We start from the raw sequence: 17,705 nt of genomic DNA on the forward strand, positions 1-17,705 counted from the left end.
GGAAGAGAAACAGAGACAGAGATCTATCTGCTGGTTCGCTCCCTTAAACGGCCACAACAGCTGGAACTGGGCCAGGCCGAAACCAGGAGCCAGGAACTCCATCCAAGCCTCCCATGTGGGTGACAGGGACCCAGGGAAGGCGCACTAGCAGGGAGCTGGATTGGAAGTGGAGCAGCTGGGACTCGATCCGGTGCTCTGACATGGGACGTCAGCGTCGCGAGCGGAGGCTTAACTTGCCGCGCCACCATGCCAGCCCCCACGCACCCCTATTTTCCCAGTGTTCCTTTCCTGGTTGTGATATCACGCTCTGAGCAGAGGGTGCACAGGCTGTCTCTGCACTGTTTTTGCAACCTCCCGAAAATGTGTAATTATTTCAAATGACAAAGGCCTTTGGAATGGTCCTCAAAAGAAAGCCAATGCTCCTGGTGGTAGAAACAAAGGAGGTTTTATGCAGCCTTGTAAAGGCTTCCCAGAGGGCTTCAGAGGCTTCCTTGGGAGTGGAAGGTCAGGATCTCAGGTCATCAGAACAAAGAGTGTGGGCTCAGGATCAGGGCCAGCCAGGTCAGCTTGTTAGCTGTGAGCCACCTATGCCAAGGTGAGCTGGGCCTGCCCACTCCTGTCTCCTGCTCCGAGTTCGGTGGCACCAGGCCTGTGCGTGTTTGCACTGCAGAGATGGGCAAACACTGCTCACCACGGCGGCCCCTTTCCTCCCCAAGAGCTGCCTGCTAAGCATTCACCATCATTCCACGGACTTGGAGCCTCAATTTTCTTATCTAAAACGAGGGAAGAAGAAGGGGGCCAGTGCTGTGGCATAGCAGGTAAAGCGGCCACCTTCCATGCTGTCATCCCTGTGGGCGCTGGTTCGAGTCCCGGATGCTCTACTTCCAATCTCGCTCCCTGCTGATGGCCTGGGAAATCAGTGGAAGATGGTCCAAGTGCTTGGGCCCCTGCACCCATGTGGGAGACTGGAAAGGGAGACCTGGCTCCTGGATTCAGATTGGCCCAGCTGCAGCCATTGTGGACATTTTGGGGAATGAACCAGCAGATGGAAGACCCCACCCCCCACCTCTGCTTCTGTAACTCTGTCTTTCAAATAAATAAATAAAATATTTAAAAAGTGGAAGAAGGTGTCGGTAATAATCTCATCACATTCTAAGGATTAAATGAGATAATGCATTTAGGTGGCTCCTCACTCAGTTTTCAAATAGTAAGTGGACAATAATCAATAGGTGGGGTTATCTCATATTAAACTGAGCAACTTTCAGGCAGTTTTTAAATTAAAAAAAATTTTTTTTGACAGGCAGAGTTAGACAGTGAGAGAGAGAGACAGAGAGAAAGATCTTCCTTTTTTTGTTGGTTCACCCCCCCAAGTGGCTGATCCAAAGCCAGGAGCCAGGTGCTTCTCCTGGTCTCCCATGCAGGTGCAGGGCCCAAGCACTTGGGCCATCCTCCACTGCACTCCCGGGCCACAGCAGAGAGCTGGCCTGGAAGAGGGGCAACCGGGACAGAATCCAGCGCCCCAACAGGGACTAGAACCCGGGGTGCCGGCACTGCAGGCGGAGCATTAGCCTAGTGAGCCACGGCGCCAGCCTTGTAGGCAGTTTTTTAAATGTTCTTTTTTTAGTGCCTTACCCAGCTTGATATCTTCGGTTTTTTAAGTGATTTTTTTTTATTTGAGAGGCAAAGAGAGAGAGAGGATGAGCTCTCCCACTCCCCTAGTCACTCCCCAGAGTTGACCCAGGATGAAGCTGGGAGCTGGTAACTCAATCCAGGTCTCCTACAGAGGTGACAGGGGCCCAACTACTTGAGCCACCACCTGCTACCTGCTGAGGTGTGCATTAGCGGGAAGCTGGATTGGGGAGCGGAGCTGCATCCTGAACCCCGGTGATCTGAGTTAGAATACGGCAGTCCCAGCCAACAGCTCACCTGTTGTGCCCAAAGCTCACTCACTGAGTCATCTGGATACCTTTAGTAACTGACACAGGGTCTGACATACAGCAGGTGCTAAATAAATGTTTGCTCACTAATGCATACGTGGCAAATAACAGGAATTTGGAGTAACATACCCCTAGAAGATCAGCATTTTTTCTGAAGCCTTCTAGAAGATCCTGGGGATTTTCAGGCCTGTGGCAGGCTGCCAGGGAGGCCTGGGACCACCCCCACCACCCAAGGGTAATGTCTGCCTTTGCAGGCCTGGCCCTGCGCCCCCAAGGAACAGCACTCCTGGGGTGCCCCCTCCAGGTGTCAGGGGGCAGGCGCAATCCCTCACCCCTCCTTCCTCCCGGAGCCGAGAGGGAGCACTTCTCGCTCTGAGCCTGTCCGACTAGAGGTCATTTAATCCTTGCTGGATTTGTCCTGTTTATTTTAGTGAACAGGGCTGTTGAGTTTCAGTTTGGATTTCTAGGGGTGCTTACTCATTTTGCTTCCCTTTTATTTACTCTCTGCAAGCTCTCGGGTTTGAGTAAATACATCTATAAAGTCCCAGGGACTGGGTTATTCTGTGTCTGGTATTTTAATGGCCTTTAAACAGTGGCTGCTCAGGTAAGCATTTTATAGATGGGTTGAAAAGGTGGGGAGTTTTCTTCTCAGCGACCTCTGCCTCGTTCCAAGCTGACAACTGGCTTCGCCTGATAAATCATGGCTTTGTCAGTAATAAAACTATCAAAAGCCAAGCCCCATCTCCAACGGAGAAACCACCCTACCCTGTTCAGCCAGGTCTAGGGCTTAGTTTTTAGTCCGGGGCAGTCCTCAGGGCATGAATCCCCTGGAGTACTTTATAAAAATGCAGATCCACACACCCGCACCTGAAAATTCTCATTTGCAAGATTTAGGCTGAGGCCCAGGAATCTGTTTTTTACATTTTTAAACATTTTTTTAAAGGTTTATTTACTTGAAAGGCAGAGTTATGGGGAGAGGAAGAAACAGAGAGAGAGAGAGAGAGAGAGAGAGAGAGCTCCTCTGTCCACTAGTTCACTCCCCAAATGGCTGTGACACCAGGGACAGCCTTGGCCCAAGCCAGGAGCCAGGAACTCTACCCAGGTCTCCCATATGGGCGGCAGGGGTCCAAGCATTGGGCCAACTTCTGCTGCTTCTCCCAGGTGCACTGGCGGGGAGCTGAATTGGAAATGGAGCAGCCGGGAGTCAAACCAGGGCTCATATGGGATGCCAGTGTCACAGGCAGTGGCTTTACCCACTGTGCCCCAACGAAGGTCCCAGGAATTTGCATTTTTACTCAGCACTGCGGGTAGTTCTGAGACCTTTGGATGACCTGGGTAATCTGGATTCTCAAAAACACTTGTGCCAGAGAGTGGGCCACCCTTGGACCTGCTGCCAAAGTGGTGGGCAGCTCGGTGAGAAGCCGGGGAGCCAAGGAGGGTTGTAGGGACTGCTCAGATCCACGTTGAGCACGGGGCTCCTCCAGAGTGGGCCAGGGTGAGAAGCAGTTTTCCTGAGAAGCTGGGGTTCCACGTCTAATTCTTGGCGGACTGAGGCAGCAACCCTATTTTGTTCGTCTTTGTATCCAGCATGCTGCATGCAGGGTTCACAGAGGTTGGCACTTGGGGACCAGAAGCTGTGTCTGCACTGTCCCATGGCCGGGACACTCCCACGGAGCACAGAGCAGAGACCGGCCCAGGTTACATCCCGGTAGCCAGCAAGCTATCAGTTGAGACCAGACATGGGGGAGCGCCGGGGACCTGCCCAGCGCCTCTGAAGGTCAGGCGGAGCCTGCACACAGCCTGGCCCGCGTGCCCAGGTTTGGGGCCAGCTCCTTCCCTGCCACGGGCCCTTCTGCTCAGACTTGCAGGATCCTACCTCCTGCCCTCTCTCTGTCCACGGAGCCCATAGTGACATTCTCAGGCTAGCCCACTGTGACCACTGTGAAACTCAGCTCCAGCCCTGGGAAAAGGGGAGTCCTGAGTCCTTAAAGAACCCCCCTGGGGGGCCGGCATCCCACACGGGCACTGGTTCTAGTCCCCGCTGCTCCACTTCCCATCCAGTGCCCTGCTAATGTTCCTGGGAAAGCAGCGGAAGATGGCCCAAGTGCTTGGGCCCCTGCACCCATGTGGAAGACCCGAAGAAGCTCTGGGCTCCTGGCTTCAGATTGGCCCAGCTCCTGCCTTTGTAGCCATTTGGGGAGTGACCCAGTGAATGGAAGACCTCCCACCACCTTATAGCTCTGACTTTCAAATAAATACATAATTTTTTAAAGGAACGTTCTCTCTGCTTCTCGCTCTTGGCCCCTTTGCTTCCTTTCTGCCACCCAAGTGCGCTCACTATTTTATTTGTGTGTATGTTTATTGTCTCTTTCTGGGCCAGAGACTCAGCCCACGTGGGCCTCGCCCCCTGCTGGCTCCTGGCGGCGCCGCACTGGTGAGCGCTCACTGAGCGTTCTGCAGGCGCCTGAATACGCGAATGAGAGGCCGCGCTGTGCCGGCTCAGCCATCCATCCCTTTACTCCCCGGACAGGGCTGGCTGGGCGCATCTGCTGAGGGCCAGGCTCTTGTCGACCTGAATAACTCCCATGCCGCCTTGCGGAGCTCCGGGGCGGGCGGCGGGGTGCTGGAGACGCATCCTTTGTACAATGCACCCTGACAAGGGCTGGAGCGGAGACGGGACCGCGTGCAGGAGCTCGCTGTGGCCACGACAGGCTCTTAAGCCAGAGAAATGGCCCCTTGTCTGGAAGGATTCCCTCCTGGCTCCCCTCCCCTCACACCCCTGCCTGATTCAGGGAGCCCCAGCTGCCCCCAGGCCTCTGCCTCCGCTGACAACGGCTGCGGTTTGTCTCTGTTCATATGGCAGCAGGGCGCTGCTGTCGAAGCAATCTATAAAACCCCACTTACCGCCGGCCGAGCCACAGAAATCGATCCCGACGCTCGCTCCCATCTGCAAACTCGCTTCTGAGGGTCTCCGAAGTGTGGGGCGCGGCTTTTGATGCTGGGGGGCTGGGGAGGGATGGATGAAAAGGCGGGCTCTGCCCCAGGGGCGCTTCCGACCTCTCGACCTCCCGAAGGAGACAGGACACGGGTGTGAGCCGGTGGACCGCACGTAGGGACAGCGCGTCTGCCCGGTGATGGGTGGAGGCCCCGGAACTGGGCGGCGCTACGCTGCAGCACTGACCGCTTGAAATGTGGCCAAACCTTCCAGTCCCTCTCGCGTTGACAGGTGCTACGTGGAGTTTGCTGTTTGCTGAACATGATGTTTAAAGTATCTCCATCAAAAAACACTGATTTCGGGGCTGGTGTTGTGGCTTAGTGGGTAAAGCCGCCACCTGCAGTGCCTGCATCCCATACGAGCGCTGGTTTGAGAACCGGCTGCTCCACCTCCGATCCAGCTCTCTGCTAATGGCCTGGGAAAGCAGTAGAGGATGGCCCAAGTCCTTGGACCCCTGCACCCGCGTGGGCGACCCGGAAGAAACTCCTGGCTCCTGGCTTCGGATTGGCGCAGCTCCTGCCTTTGTAGCCATTTGGGGAGTGAACCAGCGGATGGAAGACCTCTCTCTCGCTCTCGCTCTCTCTCTCTCTCTCTCTGTATCTGTGCCTCTCGGTAAATAAATAAATCTTCAAAAAATTGATTTCATTCCAAAATTATAATCTTTTATTAGACACACTGGGTTAAGTATACTAGTCATTTTCATTTTTAAAATGTGGCATCCAGGGGGCGTTGTGGTATAGCAGGTTATGCTACTGCCTGGGATGCCTGCATCTTGTATCGGAGTGCTTGGGATCCTGGAGTCGCACCTCTGCTTCTGATGTAGCTGCCTTCTAAAGCAAGGGAGAACAGGATTGGGTTCCTGGCTCCCGGCTCCCGGCTGCTGCAGACATTTGGGGAATGAATCAGTGGTTGAACGATCTCTCTCTGCCTTTCAAATAAATAAAATAAATGAATATATTTAACATGACATGTGTGGCTCCTGTTGTATCTCTTTGAAAATTTTATTTATTTACTTGAATGTCAGGACTACAGGGGCCAATGTTGTGGTGTGGAAGGTTAAGCATCCACCTGCAGGGCCAGCCTCCTATATAGGTGCCTGTTCGACTCCCGGCTGCTCCACTTCCGATCCAGCTCCCTGTTCATGGCCTGGGAAAGCAGGGGAAGATGGCCCAGGTGCTTGGGCCCATTCTATGGGATGCCAGTGCCCCAGGCAGTGCCTTTACCAGCTATGCCACAGCGCCGCCCCATCCTGTTGTATTTCTATGGGACACTTAGGGTCCAAGAGTTGAGAGGGCCCAGCACCGGAGCTATAGGCTGTGCCACAGTGGTGGGGGAGACTTCTGAGGCGGTGGGTCAGTTGGGAACCAGCAAAGGGGGCCACTGAGGGAGGGTGTGTGAGGGACATTGAAGAAGCCTAATCTGGGAAGGAAGGAGGGAGGGAGGATGGCAGTTCCTGGAGGCAGCAGGCCCCCAGGGGCCATGCACACCTCAGCGACAGACACCAGCTCTTCCTACCCCTTGGGCCCCTCCCCAAAGAGCCCGCTCCCCTTGCAATGCCATGGAAAATGGCTCCTTTCTGTCAATCCTGGACCGTGGAGTCGGCCAGAGCTGGCCAGTGAGCTGGGCTTGGGTGCTGCGCTGTCAGGCCACTGGTGCATGAGTGGATTAAAAACATAGCCCTCCGCCCCTGCCCACTGCAGGGCCCTGGGTAAAGGGCGCCGTCTGGGAGGGAGAGAGGTCAGCGATTCCAGTGCAGGGGGGAGCTGGGAGTTTGGCCAATGTTTGAGATGCGAGGGGGTTTGACTTCTCCGAGGAGCAGCGTGACCCAGCAGGACGTCTGAGCCAGACAAAGCTTCCAGGGCAGACATGGGAAAGCCAGGCAGCCCCAGAGGATGCCTGCTTCTCCTGCCTGGGCCCTCCGCTCCGCCACACAGAGAGGCTGTAAACACTCCACTACAAGGATTAACGCTGCGTGTGGCGTCTGGGACATTGTGAGCGAGGCTTGGAGGCTGTGTTTGTGTCTGTGTTAAATTGATCCCTTTAACCCCTAGCACCTAGGATGGGAGGCTGGGTACACAGCCAGGGCTCAATAAATATCGACGAATGGAGAACCGCAGAAGGAAGGAGGGAGCCCAGACCTGCTACAGCACGGAAGCACATTCTAGCACGAGGCTAAACTTTTAGATTTTCTGGACGTGGGCAGCAAGAATCTGAGTCAGAGGAAGACTGAGGCTCGGCTCAGCCCATCGCACCCTCCGACCTCCCACTGGGAAGCTTCTGGAGGGTGTAGCTCCAGGCAGCCAGACTTCCTGGACTAAATCTCTGGCCCCCCAGACCCTTACACTATTAAGTACCTTTTAGAAGACCTCAGGGCTTCTGTAAAAAGGAAAGATAGTGTGATGAATTCTGGGAGGGTTGGATAAACCTGGCCTGGATGGGGCTGGGGTGGTTTCATTACTTCCAGGATCAGCAAAGGGCTCCTCAAGTGGGTCCAGAGGCCTGCAGTTTCCCTTGATGGCCACTGGAGGGCACTTGGACTCCGATATACCAGAGCTCCACCTTCCAGCCGCAGGGAGAGCTGTAATTCAAGAAACGTCTGACAATCATCAGGGAAATGACAGCTCTCGTGTGCTGAATATCCAATATGGCGTTTGATCTTCCTCCCTATTCACTACAATTGTGTGCGTTATTCTGGCTATTTAGGGGAGGCTTAAAGAAGCCAAAGGTCCTGCAGCTAAATAAGATCCGGAGAAGGACTTGAACCTACGCCCCTGGGCGCCAACTAAAGGCAGTGAATGCACCCGCGGTAGTCTGTGTGGAAGCCGGGAGCTGCGTATGCTACACCATTTCCCAAGGCCCTCATTGGAAGATCACTCAAGACAATTGGTCCATTTCTGATGGTAATGGTCCTTTTTTCCCCTCCCTGAAATGATATCGTTAGCTAAATGAAGGGTCCCACAATTCATGGTGTCTTAACTTGGAGGAAATAAAGTCGTCGTGATACAAGTCAGGAAAAGGTAATTTTCGTGTAACGTTCCAACAGTGCTACTCTATATCCAGAACCATTCTAAACGCTTTAGATGAAGTCCTCGATCGATCTTCACGGCCACCCTCGGAAGAGTGCATCACTCTCAGCCCCGATTCCAGCTACAGAACTGGACACACAGAGACGGAAACCACGTGCTCAAGGCCACACAGCTCCTAGGCACAAGAGCTCGGCCTGGGGAGCCAGGTGGCCTGATTCCAGGCTGGGCTCTGAGAAGGGAGGCATTCGGGAGTCCAGGCTGGAGCTGGTTTTGTGATGGGCAGGGGGTAAGAGCTGCATGGTGGGGGCAGGAGAACAGCACCAGCAAAGGCCCTGTGGTGGGAAAGCAGAAGACCTGCACGGGCTCGGGCCTGGGGCCACTTGGAGGCCTGCACGGCCCGAGCCCCTTGGGGCCTCTTGGCGTGGGAAAAGAAGAGGGGTGGCATGGCTGGGCCGGCCCAGGCTGGGGGCGGTATGCTTCGATCTGGGGAAGAGCTGAGGCCACCTTGCCTGGGCCCCTCTCCAGGGACGGTTGTTGGGAAGAGCAGTGTGTACTCAGGAAACGGCCAGATTGGATTACACGGAAGATTAAAGGAGCTAAATCGGGCCTGGGCTGGGGGTGGGGAGGCTTCCAAGGAAGGGGCTGAGAGGGACCAGTGGTGGGAGGGAGGGGTGGTCCCACACCAGGCCCCAAGCCCTCTGTCCCCTAGCAAGGACTGCTGGCTTGAGTGGAGCTGGTGCTGGCTTGGGGCGGGGACCCAGAGGCCAGGCAGGGTTGGGCAGGATTTCGGGGCACAGAGTCGGATCCATGCGGAGACCATGTCTGCAGTGTCAAGTCAGGAAGTGGGGGGTACTGCTGTTCTGAGGGTGTTGGTAAGGAACAGCTAGCAAGAGGCTGGGGCCCGATGGCCTCCCCAGGTCCCAGCCCCTCCCCCAGCTTGAATGGCAGCACCGGCTGTGGCCCCTCCCAGGTCCAAGGGCAGGCGGTCAGCGGTCTGTTCTGGTGCTGGGGAGTGGGAGAGCCTGCCTCTGCTCTTTGTGGCTGGATGGGATGGTAGGGGGTGCCAGGGGGCTCTTGGGGACTTGGGGTTTAGGGTTCTGCCACCATGGGTAGGGGAAAAGCCCCCAGTGCTCAGCTTTCAGGAAACTGTGGCTGCTGGGGTCTTTCACTGGGAAGGGCTGTGCATCCAGGACATGGCTGCTGGCCCTGGCCCGCAGAAGCGGGGCAGTGGGAATCCGCAGCCGCGGGCAGTGGACGCCGGCATCTCTGTGCAAGCTGGAGGCCGCAGGATCAGGCCCAGCCCCGAGTCCGCTCCTCCTGGGCGGCTGTTCCAGGACAGTTGAGTGGAGGCCGGTGGGGGGCAGTCTGGGGCCAAGGTGCACTCAGGGAGCCTCTCCAGCCAGTGGGAGAGCCCCAGTGCCCAGCCGGCCTACGGTGGCTTGGGGCAGAGTGGCCTTCCGGCTTCCATTCCCCAGATAGGGAACTCCAATGCCCCTACCCCACCCTGGGGATGAAGGCCCACTCCTCTGCCAGTGGGTCTGGCTCCAGAGTTGCTGCTCCATGCCCAACTATCTCTCTGCTGGGCAGCAGGGCTGGGGGCAGGGACAGGAGCAGGGCAGGATATTAGGAAGGACATGCTGGGTCCTGGACAAGGAGCTCTTGTCTATGGAGAGCCCTAGACAGGGCCGAGCTAAAAGGGGAGCCTAAGGCCATGCCCACCAAACCAACCCATGGTAAGGCATTAGTGGCCACCCCAAGACATAAGCAGGGCTTCTAGGGGGTCACTGACCAGGGTTCAGATCTAGGCTTTGGTTGTTCCCTTGCTGTGCAACCTTGGGGAACTTCCTCAGTCTCTCTGACCCTAATAGCCACAGCTAGGAAGTAAGATAGTAACAGTCGCTTCACGGTGCTGTAAGGTTAGAGAGACTGATTTGACACGGCATCTGTCCCTGGCATACAGTAGGTGCTCAATGAGTGGTGGTTATGCTATCAGAGGCAGCATAATCTATGAGGCCGTGAGTCTTGGCCCTGTATCTGTCTCTCCCTGACTTCCCAGCCTCACAGATGGGAAACTGAGGCTTACGGCCTCACGGTCCATCAGTTTTTCCCCAAACTTCCCTCCTTGCCACTGGCCGTGTGGGAAGACAGAAGGTTGAGTGGCTGGGGCTACACGGACACACGACGCCGAGGGTTCCCAAAGGGTGTCCTCTGGAGCCCGACACTCACGTTCACGGCCCACTTGATGGTTGGAGGACAAAGCATCCCATGGTTCAGGGTGCAGTGGTGGGCTGTGGTCTGGAGTGGCAGAAGAAGAGCTGGGGTCTGAGCGGCCCCCAGGCTGTGACTCAGTGACTCAGCTGGCGGGGGAAGAGGAGGATGAGCCTCTGTGGTTATTAATAGCATCTGAGCATAGTGGCCCTGTGAGGTCACTGCCAGCCTGCCCAGACCCTGCTGAAATCGCCCTGCAGCCTCAGAGGGACACAGGAAAGCTGGCCGGTGCCCAGGAGAGCAGGGCGATGACCAAACCGGAGGGGCCCAGACCAAAAAAGCCTATGAGGAGACACGAAAGGAATGGGGAGGAATCGGGGCAAGGAGAGTGCTGCGTGATGAAGGCGCGTTAAGGTGTAGGAGGGAAAGGCAGGGTCATCAGTAGCAGCAGAGCCGGGCCTGGGGCACGAGCCTGTGGCGGGGTGGAGGGCTCCATGCCGTCTTTGTCTGGGTGCCCTGCCCGCTCCCAGTCTGCCATCCTGCACGGCCCAAGCTGCTCCTCGATGCCGCCACTTAACCCCTCCCACTCAGACTCCTTCCCCTCTCCCACCCTCAAACCCACCCTCCCCAGTCTGGCCAAAGAGATCTTTCCTCCCTCAAGGTGTGTGTGTGTGTGTGGGGGGGTGGCTGCTGTGTTGGGAACGGGGCTCCTCAGGCCGGCTCTGTCTCTTGGGTGAGAGAGGGCGGAAGTTCAAGGGCATCCCGCACAGGCTGCAGGGTCTGGGGGTGATGAAAGTTATGGTAGAGACCAAGAGCCTGCAGGTGGTAGTCCAGTTGCTCAGAGCTAAGGGCTGGAGCTGGGGAGAGGGATGCCAGGGCCTGGAGTGGGGACACCGTGAGTGTCTTGGGGGGAGCTGATTGCATTTCTGCTGGCCAGTGGGGGACCAGGGCTGGGTCTCAGAGCTCTCTCTCCTGAGGGGTCACCTTCCTTCTGGGCTCTGCTTCATGAGAGTCTGCCGGTAGCACAGGCGCTTTGGGGCAGCCCAGCCCGGGGAGGCCTGGAGGCTCCCGCGGGATGCTGGCCTCCCTCACACCTCTCTCTAGGGTTGGGGTAGCCAGGAGTTGCCATGATACCCCACTTGGACAAGAAGAAACTGTACCCGAGAGAGAGGACATCACCAGTCCAATTCACACAGCTTGTGCCAGGACTCCTCAGCTCTCCACCCTATACTCTCCAGCCCCCAGCTCCTAGTACAACAGGAAGCCTACCCCAGACCCCAATGCTGCCGAGGCCCCCTCCCTTCTCTCGGGCCTCCCGCTGCTCGCCCTCCGCTCCCCCATGCCTGCTTCAGATAAAATTCACGTGGTGCTGAGGATGGAGCACCCGGCACTTCCAGCTTCACCATCTCGGGAGCTCCCAGCCCTGGAGGCCCAGCCACCTCCCCCATCTTAGCCTCCCTGGCGGGCAGAGATGTCCTATTTGGTAGAAGCGGGGGGCTGGGCAGGAGGTGAGCTGAGCTGCAGACTTCTCCTACTTTGGCAGAAAACCCCGCAGTGCTCTCCATCTGTAAGCGGAGGGCGGGCAGGAGGGGGCTGGAGTCGGGGCTGTGGGGCCCTCCCCAGAGAAGGAGCAAGGTCAAGAGCGTGTGTGGGGGGGTGAGGATGAGGCAGGGGAGGGAGGGATGAGAACTGGGGAGGGTTGGAGGGGTGGGGGGGCAGGAGGTGGGAGAGGAAACACATGGCCTGGAGGTTTTAAGCCAATCAGACTTGGAAGGTGACAGATGGGGGCGGGGCGGGGGGGACAGGGCAGCAGGACAGGGGTGAGTGTCAGGGAGAATCTTGACGCCATTCCCCCCTTGTGCTGGGCCCCCAACTCCACGGCGGGCGCCGTGGGGGTGACATCAGGAAGAAACAATCGCCTCGGACATTCCTTCCCTTTTACAGGCACACCCCGCTCCTCCAGCTCCCGCTCGGCAGCCTGGGGAGGTTCAGCCGCTGCTGTGGCCCAGGAGAAGGTGGATGGGGCAGTGTGGGAGGAGCCGCCGGCCCAGGGGCTCCTCGCAGGGAGGTGTGGTGGGGGTGCTAAGCAGGGCCACATCTGGGAGCACTCACTGCCCATCCATCCCCTAGGGTGCAGAGATGAGGGATGTTGGAAGCTGAGGGGACCCCCGAGATGAGCTGGTCTGGTCCCCTCTCTCACACTGGGGCTATGGCGGGGCCGTGAGAGGACATGAGGCTTGTCCAGGTGACACAGTCGGCACTGACCCCCACATCTCAGGCTCGGGCCCACCATGCCTGACCCGATGCTGGGCCGCTACCTGCAGACTAGTACTAAAGCCGATGACAAGAGCCTGGACCCCGGGACTCGCAAGTGCCATGCTGCCTCCTGGGCTAAAAGCATGGAGTGGGGAGGGGCTCTGCTGGGAACAGGCAGGGGAGGAGAGGACGCAGGAGAACTGAGTAAAGGATGACCCTGGAGGTGGGTGAGAGGGGCTGGCACTGCGACCCACCTGGGATCCTGGGGTTCAGTGACGCTCTCCCAGGCAGGACAAGGACCCACCTCCCTGCTTGTTGGCCTCTCGGTATTTTTCTCACTCAGATGCACTGTGTTGATGAGGCCAGGGTTGCTACTATGGTTGTCCATTCTCCATCCATGCATGCGTGGAGTCTGGGGGCCCCTCACAGTAGCCAGGGCCCTCTGGGAGTTTCAGAGACCAGCCAAGGCCTCCACTGCTGGCAGCCCTCATGCTGAGCCAAAGTCGGGGAACAGTAAATGCAAAGTCCCGGAAGCAGCACCACCCAACAGCAAAGAGGCTGCTCGGGGGAGCCTGAAGAACCAGTGCGTGAGCCGAAGCAGAGCAGCGCACACACATCATCTGACTTCAAATAAGGAGCTATTTGCTAACCGCAGAGCTGGCAGGGCCGCCACTGTCCCTCGGCGGACATATGTTGCGTGCTCTGTGTGTCTTTGTGGAATGCAAAAGGCGGGAAGACTCAAGCAGGACAAGCGCTTGCTGGGGTCCTAGGAGAGATTTATGCCTTACGTGAGAGTGAGAGCACGGGACTGGTTGCCCTGGAGACCTGCAGGGTCCAACCTCAAGTTTCTTTTCTTTTTTTTTAAGATTTATTTTTTTTATTTGAAAGAGTTACAAAGAGAGGTAGATACAGAGAGAGAGGTCTTCCATCCACTGGTTCACTCCCCTGATGGCCGCAATGGCCAGAGCTGTGCTGATCCAAAGCCAGGAGCCAGGAGCTTCCTCTGTGTCTCCCATGTGGGTGCAGGGGCCCAAGGACTTGGGCCATTTTCTCCCACTTTCCCAGGCCATAGCAGAGAGCTGGATCGGAAGAGGAGCAGCTGGGACTAGAACCGGCGCCCACATGGGATGCTGGTGCTTCAGGCCAGGGCTTTAACCTGCTGCGCCACAGTGCCAGTCCCCAACCTCAAGTTTCTAAGACTCTGTGGTTCTGGCTATTTGGGGAGATTTTAAACAGAGAGCAAGACTCCCTCCCTTCCTCTCTTTCTCCTCCTTTCCTTCCTTGAGCAACACTTATTGCCAGTATCCACTGTGCAAGGCACCATGCCCCATGCACAGATTTATCAACTGTCCCCTTCTGACAAGTGCTCAATGAAATGGTCTGTCTTGGTAGACCTTCCTATTTGTAGTACCAACATAGGGAAAAAACAAAAAAACAAAAAAACAACAAACTGAAAGAGGCCGACTCATAAAATGACATGACTGTTATGCTAAAAAAATTTTTGTATATTCCAGAGTATGGGGATGAGTGTTTGGTACAATGAATCAGACGGCACTTGGGATGCCCGCATCACATATCAGAGCACCTGGGTTAGAGCCCCAGCTCCACTTCTGATTCCAGTTTCCTGCTAATGGTGCGCCCTGGGAGACAGCAGGCGTTGGCTCAAATACTTGGATCCCTGCCACACTTGTGGGAAACCTTGATTGAGTTCCCAGCTCCTGGCTTCAGCATGGCCCAGCCCCAGGTTTTGTAGGCATTTGGGGAATGAGGGAGCAAATGGAAGATTCTCTCCCTCTCTCTCTCTCTCTCTCTATTTGCCTATCTCTGTTATTGTCAAAGACACAAGAAAATAACAGACCAATATTCCTTATGAATACCAATGTAAAAATTCTAAACAAAATACTAGTGAACAGAATTCAGCAGCAAATTAAGGGAACTGCATACCATGACTGGATAGAAGTTTTTCCTGGAGGGCAAGGATGGTTCAATGTATGAAAACCAATCAGTGGGGCTGGTGCTGTGGCACAGCAGGTTAACGCCCTGGCCTGAAGCACTGGCATCCCATTTAGGCGCTGGTTTGAGACCTGGATGCTCCATTTCTGATCCAGCTCTCTGCTAATGGTCTGGGAAAGCAGTGGAGGATGGCCCAAGTCCTTGGGCCCCTGCACCTGCATGGGAGACTTGGAAGAAGCTCCTGGCTCCTGGCTTCGGATCAGCGCAGCTCTGGCTGTTGCAGCCAATTGGGGAGTGAACCATCAGATGTAAGACCTCTCTCTCTCTCTCTCTCTCTCTCTCTCTCTTTGCCCTCTCCTCTCTCTAACTCTGACTTTCAAATAAAAAAATAAATCTTTAAAAAAAAAGGAAAACCAATCAGTATAATAGATCATATTAACACAAAGAAGGGGGAAATACATGATCATCTAAGTTATTGATAAATGAAACCAATTGCATTTACAAAAAGAACAAAAAGAATAAAATATGTAATAAACACAACTAAAGATGCAATCAATTTGTGCACGGAAAACCACAAAACATTGCTGTAACAAAGAAGAAACAAATAAACACAAAGATGTCCTGTGCTCATGGGACGGAAGAGTTAGTACTGGGAAGATGTCCAATGCTACCTAACATGACCAACAGGTTCAGCATCATCCCTAACAAAATCCCAGCAGTGCTTTTTACAGAAGTAGAAAATTCCATCCTAAAATTCATTTATAATCTCAGGGGACTTCAGGAAGCAAAGATACAAAAAACAAAAACCTGAAAAAGGTGAACAAAGTTGGTGACTCACGTTTCCTGATTTCAAAACTTACTATAAAGGTCCAGTTATCAACACAATGTGGTCAAGACAGATGTACAGGCCAATGGAAACAGAGAGCCTAGGGATGACAGAGAACAGCCATGGGATATGCTGAATAACCATCTGTTTAAATTCCTGCTTTCTCTTTCTTTTTTTTTTTTAAGATTTATTTTATTTATTTGAAAGAAAGAGTTACAGAGAGAGGTAGAGACAGGGAGCCAGGTCTTCCATTTGCTGGTTCACTCCCCAGATGGCCGTAACGACCAGAGCTGAGCTGATCGGAAGTCAGGAGCCAGGAGCCTCTGCCAGGTCTCCCACGTGGGTGCAGGGGCCGAAGGACTTGGGCCATCCTCTACTGCTTTCCCAGGCCATAGCAGAGAGCTGGATCAGAAAGGGAGCAGCCAAGACTCGAACCAGCGCCCATATGGGATGCTGGCAATTCAGGCCAGGGCTCTAACCTGCTGCACCATAGCACCAGCCAAAATCCCTGCTTTCAATACCCATCTGTACACACCTAGAAATAGAATTGCTGTGTTATATGGTAATCCTGCACAATGGCTTTTTTATTTATTTATTTTTTTTTTGAGAAATTGCCTTGCTATTTTACCCAGTGACTGTCAAAATTTTCATTCCCAGGAGCACCGCACAAACATTCCCATTTCTCTACATCATCACCAATACTTGTCACTCTGCCAATAATGTGTTTTGATACCCAAGAGTTTTTAAATTTTATGAAGTTTAATTTACCTATTTTTCTTTTGTTATTTGTCATATAAAAGAAACCACTGCTCTTCCGGGGTCACATGCAAGAACTCATTTCCAGATCCAGTGTCATAAAGTTTCCCCTATGTTTTCTTCTAGGAGTTTTACAGCTTTAGCTGTTATGTCCAGCTGTGGGATCCATTTTGAGTTCATTTCTGTCAGTGGTGTAGGTAAGGCTTCAACCTTGTTTTTCTGCAGGTGGATATCCAATTTCCCATCCCCATTTACTGAATGATTTGGGCATCCTGGTGGATAAACATTTAGCCCTGTATGTGATCAACGGATGTATTGATAAACAAAATGTGGTATTATATACAATGGCATATTAGTCAGCCTCTAAAGGGAAGAGCATTCTGACACGTGCTTTAACGTGTCAGGAGACGTTATACAAAGTGAAAGAAGCCAGTCACAAAGGGACCAACCCTCTGTTGTTCCACTTATATAAGACACGTCGAGTAGTGAAATTCGTGGAGACGGAAAGTAGAGTGATGGTGTTCAAGTAGGTTAAAATGGAGACGGGGCTTGAGGATCAGCAGACAGAGCCAGGGAGGCCTTGTGGGTAACCCTGACCTTGCCTGGTTTGCAAACATAAGTGAAACTTAGCTGGAGCTGTTTCTTGTACACGCTGACATGAAAGAGAAACAAAATGTAGGCTCAACCAATCAGGAGCAGGCAGCAGACTGCAACAACAAAGCGCTTTCTACGGGATAGGACAAATAAGGCAGCTGCATGGCTGTGACCAATGAAGTAATGGCTTCGCTGCACTTCTGCGTCTCTACTGTAAAAGCCTTCCCCAGAGGCAGGGTCTCAGCCCAGCAGTTGACACCACCAGGGACACCCGTGTCCCATATCAGAGGGTCTGAGTTCAAGTCCTCACTCCACTTCAGAATCCAGCTTGCGGCCCGTGTGTGCCCTGGGAGCCAGCAGGTGATGCTGGCTCAAGCTGTAAGGGTACCTGCCGACCCGGGGAGAGCAGGGTTGAATTCCCAGTATCCGGCTTTGGCCTGATCCAGTCCCGGTTGTTGTTGTGGGTGTTTGGGGAAAGAACAAGCAAATGGGAGCTCTCTTTTTCTCTCTCTCTTACCCTGCCTTTCAAATCGACAACATAGTAACTAAGGAAGAATTTGAAGGCCTGCCCCTTGCATTCCCTTGCGGAGGTCCTGAATCACTTCTGACTCGGAGTTGCCCAATTCAAGAGTTGCTGTGCTCACATGAACTCTTTACAATGCTACTTTCTATCACTGGTACCAGGGACTGAGCAGAGATGAGAAAGTTCTAGAGATGGATGGTGAGAATTGTTGCATATTATATGTGCATTAGGTACCTAATGCCTTGAACTGCATACTTTAAATGGGGGCCAACACTGTATTGACGCCGGTTAAGCCACTGCCTGTGACACCAGCATCTTTTATGAGTGCCGGTTCACGGATCCCAGCTTCTCCACTTCCAATCCAGCTCTGCTTAATGCGCCCAGGAAAGCAGCGGCAGAAGGCCCAAGCACTTGGGCTTCTGCCACCCACATGGAAGATACCAGTGGAGTTCTTGGCCTTTGGCCTGGCCCAGCCCTGACTGTTGTGGCCATTTGGAGAATGACCCAGTGGATGGAAGGTATCTGCCTCTCTCTCCCTCTCTCTGTAACTTTGCCTTTCAAATAAATAACTTTTTTAAAAAAAAATGGCTAAAACGGTGACTGGTGTTGGGGTGCACCAGAGTAGGCCTCC

The sequence above is a fragment of the Lepus europaeus genome, chromosome 1, assembly GCF_033115175.1.
Source record: "Lepus europaeus isolate LE1 chromosome 1, mLepTim1.pri, whole genome shotgun sequence".
Taxonomy (NCBI): domain Eukaryota; kingdom Metazoa; phylum Chordata; class Mammalia; order Lagomorpha; family Leporidae; genus Lepus; species Lepus europaeus.